This window comes from Gracilinanus agilis, chromosome X (genome assembly GCF_016433145.1).
Source record: "Gracilinanus agilis isolate LMUSP501 chromosome X, AgileGrace, whole genome shotgun sequence".
NCBI lineage: Eukaryota > Metazoa > Chordata > Mammalia > Didelphimorphia > Didelphidae > Gracilinanus > Gracilinanus agilis.
This window is the reverse complement of record NC_058136.1, coordinates 5552786-5558736: the sequence shown is the minus strand read 5'-3', so window position 1 is coordinate 5558736 and position 5951 is coordinate 5552786. Positions and strand designations below refer to the sequence as shown.

The 5951-nt window shown below is 35.3% G+C and overlaps 1 pseudogene; it reads left to right on the top strand.

Moving 5' to 3' along the window:
- The first annotated feature begins 2271 nt into the window (after positions 1-2271).
- Positions 2272-4414, top strand: LOC123253472 (annotated as a pseudogene).
- Positions 4415-5951: the final 1537 nt, after the last annotated feature.

Here is a 5951-nt window from a genome sequence, read left to right as displayed (position 1 = left end):
CCCACAATAGGGCACAGTATCAAAGGTACATGGGATTTGGTCACTTCCACGCTATAACGGGGTGGGGGAAATAGCTCCTATCAAAACCTGAGCGGGTCACCCCTCCCCCACCCCACCCACAGTACCAGAGTCTAGGGCTGTGCTCCAGAGTTAGAGTGAGAAGGGGCACAAAAATCTAGCCCCTTGGCAGCTAGCTGGCACCACTAGGAGCTTGCCCCTAAGAGCAGCAAGACCTGAGATAACAGGTGGCTGGAAAACTCAGACTTTGGATATGGGAGTGGGGCTGAGGGAGGCAGCAGCAGCGCCAAATAGTGAATTCTTATCCCCCAAACTTAAATGTTTACATTTATCAAAAGCATGGTTACTATAATCATTTACTGCTGTATATCATATATCTACTCCATTCCACCTATCCACCTTTCTTAACCAGTGTAAGATTTAAACTGATATCTAATAACTCCAAGTATTTTATTTTATAAAGCTCATTAATAGTCACTTGAAGTAGAAAGAAAATAAACTAAAAGAAATACAAGTTCAAACCTAATTATATAACAAAAACTAAACCCATGCGTGTAGATTCTCCTGGCTGGCATAAAGCTCACTTTCCCAGCCATGATCAGGGGAAAAGAGAGTGAGGGACAGAGATATGCAAAACTTATATCCTCCCCAAGTTAGTGCCTAAAGTGAAAAGGAACATGGGAAGCTGGGATTTAGAGTTCTGGGGAGCAAATCCTAATTACACACAAGAAACAGATAGTTTTGATAATTACTGCTTTACAATACAGTTAAAGATCTGGTACTGCTAGACTTCTTTCTTTTCTATTTCCTTTCATTAATTCCCATAATATTCTTCACCTTTGCTTCATCCATATGAATTTTTATTAATTCTTTTACCTCTATGTAATTTTTATTGGAAATTTAATTGGATTGACATTAAATAAGTAGATTACTTTAAAATCATTGTCATTTTTGTGATATTGGCTTTGCCCATCTATGAAGAATGAACATTTCTCAAATAATTTATATCTGACTTTATTGGTATAAAAAGTATTTAATCATGTTTATGTAGCACCTGGATTTGTCTTGGCTGGTATACACTCAGGGTTTTTAATGAGGTAAGCAGTCATAATCTCAAAGTTAAGGCTAAAATAGATTTAATTAAAAGAGATGAACAGAGAAGGGATATTATGCTAAAAGATGCCATAGATAATGAGAATAACCCTGACCTCATTAACCCCACTATAGAAGTAGGCCTAAGAAATATCTTCTCAGGCTTTCTTTTAACAAGGAATATTCCTCCAACATCATCAATGCCCATTACCATGCCTATGATAACCAAATTATCAGCCCTCACTGTAACCCTACCAGGCATTATAATCGGAATAGAACTTAACCCCCTTGCTAATAAATTTATAAACTCAACAAACAATACTACTAACTTCTCCAATATATTAGGAGATTTCACTCGAGTCTCCCCCCAATAAATCTATTTATAGGTCAACGAATTGCTACCATACTGATTGGTCTAAATTGATATGAGAAAACAGGACCAAAAGGTCAAGCTAATATTCACTCTATATGATCCTCATTACTGACTTCTACTCAAAAAGGTTTAATCAAATTTTACTTCATATCCTTCATGATTTCAATTATCTCTATTTGAATATTTATCTAATATTATTAATATTGCCCACAGACAACTTCCAACACAACATAAATATTAACAAACAAAATTCACCCTAATAAAGCTAAAGCTCATCCACCACAACACTATAATAATGAAACACCACTAAAATCCAGACCCACACAATAAACTCCAGCAAAATCAAACAGCTCAATAGCTGTTTTAATCTCAACCTCCCCAGACACAGGATATCATACTAACTCTACAAATAAAACAAATAGTGACATGCTAAAAGCTATAATATTCTCAATTCAAGTCTCTGGGTATTCTTCTGTAGCTATAGCAGCAGTATAACCAGAATCTACTAGTATTCCTCCTAAATGAACTAAAAAACCCACTAATCCTAAAAATACATCTTCTAAACTTACTACCATGGCACAACCTAACCCGCCACCAGCAACCAAACTCAATCGCCCCTATACGGGAGAAGGTTTAGAAGCAAAAGCCACAAACCCCAAAATTAATAGCAAAGAAATAAAAAATTATTATCATTATCATTATCATTACTTTAGCATGGACTGTACCCATAACCCATGGCATGAAAAACCATCGTTGTATTTCAATCACAAAAATCTAATGACCAACCTATGAAAAACCCCCCACTTAAAGAAACCATTAACCACTTCTTCACTGATCTACCAGCACCATCTAATGTTTCAGCTTGATGAAACTTGGGATCTCTCTTAGGTGTGTGCTTCATTATTCACATTCTGACAGGCCTTTTCCTAGCCATACCTTATACATCAGACACACTAAGTGCCTTCTCATCACTAGCACATGTTTGCCGAAACATAAACTATGGGTGACTTATTTGAAACCTCCACGCCAATGGAGCATCCATATTCTTTATATGCTTCTTTCCTCACACAGGCCGAGCTATTTATTATGGATCCCATTTATTTAAAGAAACTTGAAACATCGCAGTAATCCTCTTACTTACCGTTACAGTAACCACATTTGTTGGATACGTGCTCCCACGAGGACAAATATCATTTGAGGGGCTACAGTCATTATAGATCTTCTCTCGGCTATTCCCTCCATTGGTAGCACATTAGTCCAATGAATTTGAGGTGGCTTCTCCTTAGATGAGGCTACACTAACCCGATTCTTTGCCTTCCACTTTATCCTACCATTCATTATCTTAGCTCTAGTAATGGTTCACCTGTTATTCCTACGTGAAACAGGCTCCAGCAATGCGGCAGGTAAAATTCCATTCTACCCTTATTATACCACTGAAGATGCCTTAGGGTTAATTCTCATTATTTCTCGAGATCCTTTGTACTCTTTAACTCTTTTGTTACTGAATTTAAAAAATTTGCCTGATTATTTTAAAACCTTGATGATTTATCACTTCCAAATGAATATTAATTTAAACTTCACTACATCCAAGTTGTCCCTGATTAAAACTTCTTAACAATGTTTCCTACATATACCAGTTATTCTTTCAGACCTCTGCTTAAAAAAGAATAAAACCTGTAGTCTGGCCTCTCTATACCTTAGGACAAATCTACATACCTGATTTAGTATTTCTTTTAAATCATGAACTAGTATCCTATATAATTTGCAATCCTCAAATTTAGCTTGATAAGCATTTTTGGCAAATCTGATTATTTAAATTCATATTTCACACACTGCAAGTCTTAATAGATAACTTTTCCAATATAAATTTTTGTGGACATGTAAAATTAACTGAAATTCCATTTTCTAACTGGTAGTCAATAATTTTATACTATACCATCAGTACTTATTCAAATTCTTAGCAAAGATGTATCCTAATGAATTAGAGAAAAGGCTGTGAGTTTTGAAAAAAAGGAGCAATGTTTTTTGACTTTCCAAAATTCTTTCTTGCCGAACTGAGGCAGCATGAATGATTCAATTTTTGCTTTAAATATTCTCATGAATCATTCTCTGTTTAAAGGGGTCTAATTACAAAATATAAGCCAATGGTATTGTTCTAATGATTGATAAGTTAATATTTTCACTAACATCAGTGTGATTAATGGTAGATTAAACTTGTGGCAGTCCAAAAAGTTTTTACCACTCTCGGTTAAGCATTTAGGTGAACTGATGGTTCTGATCATCTAAGAAAGTTTTAAATTGCACTTCTGTACTTCAGTACATAATTCAGAATCATTGCTTTTCTGTATGAATAAGTTTTTTTTAAGATTGCATTTAGAATCCTTGTTAATTTTGATTAAACATACATCTCAGTATTTAACCTGTTGATAGAATTTGGTGGTGTTACACCAGGGGTTGGAAAGACCACACTCGGTAAAGAACTTGCATCAAGAACAATACTGACATAGGTTAGTGTGGTTGATTGAGCAGGAGAAGGACAGCTATATGACGGCTTTGATGAAGAATATGAATTTCCCATTTTGGATGAAGACAGAGTAGTTGATGAGCTAGAAAATAAAAAGAAAGGTGGTGGAGTTATCGTTAGTTACCATGGCTGTGCCTTCTTACCTGAATAATGGTTTCATATAGTTTTTTGTGCTTCAAATCAATAATTCTGTATTATATAAAAGACTTGAAAAGAGGGGATACATTGTAAAGAAACTACAGGGCAATGTTCAGTGTGAAATTTTCCAAATTCTTTATGAAGAAGCCATGGCTTCCTACAAGCCTGAAATAGTATACCAGCTGCCAAGCAATGTACCAGAAGATCTGGAGAGTAATTTAGATCAGATAATTAAATGGATTGAGGAGTGGATAAAAGATAATAATTGAACCTTGAGAGGAAAGCATGGATTCTCAAGGCTTTCCACATAATGGTTAAAGATTTTCTTGATGATCTCTCCCTCCCCATGCAATAGAAATTAAGACAACATCCACCAGATTTTACTATCCAAGACTGAGTTGTAGAAGTAACAGGTGGGCAAAATATAAGGATGAGTTATGGCTGAATTAATTTTTTTTCTCCATGAGAAAACCGAAAACCCTCAAATAAATGAATACGGTATTAAGACTTTTTAAGTTTAGGAAATACCCAGCATTCTCATTGAATTTCGTAAACTGTTAAAGAGTTAGTCAATTTGAGAAAATAGGTGAAAATCTTTACTTAACACACAAAAGAAAATGAAGGTGAATAGGAACTGCTGCTGACTTATAAGTAAAAAAAGTCTAAGAATAAAGCTATAAACAGCACATATTAAAGGGCAGCTAGGTGGCACTGTGGATGGAGTGCCAGAGTTGGAGTTCAAATATAGCTTCAGATACTTCCTTACTGTGTGACTCACTTAACCCCAATTGCCTAGCCTTTTCCCTTCTGTCTTAGAGCCTTACAGAAGGCAGAAAGTATGGTGTTTTTGGTTTGTTTCTTTGTTTTTAAATCACATTAAGTGGGGGCAGCTGGGTAGCTCTGTGGATTGAGAGTCAGGCCTACAGACAGGAAGTCCTAGGTTCAAATCCGGCCTCAGATGCTTCCCAGCTGTGTGACCCTGGGCAAGTCACTTGACCCCCATTGCCCACCCTTACCATTCCTCCAGGTAGGATCCAATACACAGAAGTTAAGGGTTTAAAATCAAATCAATCAATCAATCAATTACATTAAGCGTTCTTTTGGTGAATTCCTGGGGTTATTGTTGTTGTTTTTTAATCTTGGAAGTTGGGTAAAATTAGGATAGTCACAAAGTAAAAGGTGAGATCTTTGAAAATAAAATAAAATAAAAATGAGAGACAGATGTAAAAATAAAAGGCCAGAGTAGAATTTATCACGGTCTAACTTGGTGCAAAAAGAGTAAGAGTAAGCAATCATAATCTCAAAGTTAAAGCTATAATAGATTTAATTAAAAGAGATGAACAAAGAAGGGATATTATGTTAAAAGATGCCATAGATAATGAAGTAATATCAGTATTAAACCTATATGCAACAAAAATGCTAAAGCATTCTCATTTCTAAAGGAAAAGACCAGTGAATGACGAGGTTGAAATAGATAGCAAAACTAAACTACACTAGTGGGGAACTTCAAGCTTCCTCTCTCAAAAGTAGATAAAATCTAACTGAAAAATAAATAAGTTAAGGAAATGAAAAAAATCTTAAAAATGCCAGATACCTGGAGAGAACTGAAAGGGAATGAAGAGGAATGGGCCTTTTCTTTAGCGCTCCATACTACCTTTACAAAACTTGACCATATATTAGGGCATAAACAATTTAGAGTTAAATGTAGAGAAGTAGAACTGTTAAATGTATCATTTTCAGATCATGATGCAGTAAAAATTGTATTTAATAAGGAACCATGGAAACAGAGATTAAAAATTAATTGGA